This window comes from Chaetura pelagica, unplaced genomic scaffold, assembly GCF_000747805.2.
Source record: "Chaetura pelagica isolate M959 unplaced genomic scaffold, ChaPel_1.0 scaffold67, whole genome shotgun sequence".
NCBI classification, from domain to species: domain Eukaryota; kingdom Metazoa; phylum Chordata; class Aves; order Apodiformes; family Apodidae; genus Chaetura; species Chaetura pelagica.
This window is the reverse complement of record NW_009954107.1, coordinates 581,727-583,485: the sequence shown is the minus strand read 5'-3', so window position 1 is coordinate 583,485 and position 1,759 is coordinate 581,727. Positions and strand designations below refer to the sequence as shown.

At 38.7% G+C, this 1,759-nt stretch overlaps 1 protein-coding gene across 5 annotated transcripts in view; it reads left to right on the top strand.

Annotated features, from left to right (window-relative positions):
• Positions 1–1,759, top strand: part of SORBS2 (sorbin and SH3 domain containing 2) — a 79,208-nt gene that overhangs the window by 72,659 nt on the left and 4,790 nt on the right. The gene's annotated exons all lie outside the window — the stretch shown is intronic.

The window sequence follows — 1,759 nt, the reverse complement described above, 5'->3', positions numbered from 1 at the left end:
GGGAAAGAAAACAGGAAGAAAGCTTGTTCTCAGCTGGGATGCTATTGAAGAATGCATTTGGACAGACAGCAAGCTCCAGGGTCTCCCTGTTCAGACATAGCACAGATCACTTCACCCTAGTTTTCCCAGATCCCAATTCTGTCAAAGTTTTCGCAGTAGCAATTACAGAGCTGAAAATCTTCACTCACCTCAATTTTCTATCATCTGTTTCTACAGTAGTTAACTAGCAATGCAACATTTTAAAGCACTGAGTACAGAAGACAGTATTGACCTACCAAATTTCTACCTGGCGTGGTATATGGTTCAAAGCATTAAACCATTTGTACTATTGTTTAAGACATTGACTTTTCTTGTTTGCAAGAAAAATTCTTAACCTCAGTTGAGTTCTCTTGCATCTCTGACTATCTGTGGCATTCAGCTCAATTGCAGACCTGATGAGAGATTAGCAGAGAATAAAGTCAGATTCTAATCTGAGTACCAAGCAATCTGCCCAGAGGAATACTCTCTCTTCTTGCTTGACAGAGCCAACTGTTGAAAGGAGTTTCTGAGAACTGAATTGTCTAATTTGCAGTCTCTATTGTTGGATTCTTCAGAAAAAGCTACCCGTCTTCCTGTACATTGCCAGAGGAGAATTCAATGAGGGAGACAAGACAGTCAGAGAGTATTTTAAAAAAAATCCTGTTTTTGGACTTTCCCACTTAGCTGTCATTAATGTGAATAAAGGTTCTGTAATTCTGCCCACCTGCATCTTTAGGGACCTTTTAAAAATTATATATTCTACAGACTGTAAAAATGAGGGGAGAATGTTTACCATATTTTCTGCATGTACACACACAAACATGATGAGAAGAAATGTAACAACTTCAAGTTCATCAGGAGATGTTGGGGGTGGGGGATAAAAAAGTAAGTGTCTTTTAATGTTTAGTTGGTACCTTGAAGTTGTGGATTGTTTACCACAGCCTTCTCTAATGGAAGACACTGTCACCTTCAAGAGTAAACTGAAGCAAGATGAACCAAAGTAGTCAAACCTGTGAAACAGAGAACCATGAAGCAATAAGACAAATGCCATGGGTTCAAGATCAGGCTGCAGTTTACTCAGATCATGAAAGAAAGTGCTGTAAGCTGAGTTTCATAGACACACAGATAAAACAGATAAGGTTCCCAGACTTGTATCAGATTATCAGTCTCTACAGCATGACCATGGGGCATCCACAGTCAACAGAGGATATGATCTCTGCTCACATCAAGAGCTCTCCCAAGCAGCTGCTTCTGTGCTTTGTCTGGCCCCAGCCAGATTCTAACTGGTAGAAGTCAATGTCTTTCTAAGCAGGATATGGTTAGTGTGGGAGATCAATATTTTTTATTTTCATTGTGTCCAGACTTATTGGATGTTAGTGGTGGATAATGGCTGCATTAAGAAAGTAGTTCCTTTCATGAAGCTTTGCACTGGAAATACAAATTACTTTTTCCTTTGAAGTAAAAGTGTTAATTGTTGTTTTCACACAATTACATGCATTCTATGAATTTTTTTTTCTGCTTCTTGCTTCCCAATAGCCTGCATGGTTTTGTGCTTCCCCTTGAGATGAAACAGAATTCATTAAAGCAAAGCATGTTATGGCTGCCAAGTTAGCACTGTGTGTGTATGTAAATGGGTATGCTGTTCATCTACGAATATTCTAATTTCTGCCATTATGCACAGGAGATTTTATTTCTGCTTATCTGAAAATATATTTCATCCAAGGATGTATAATGTTCAGCA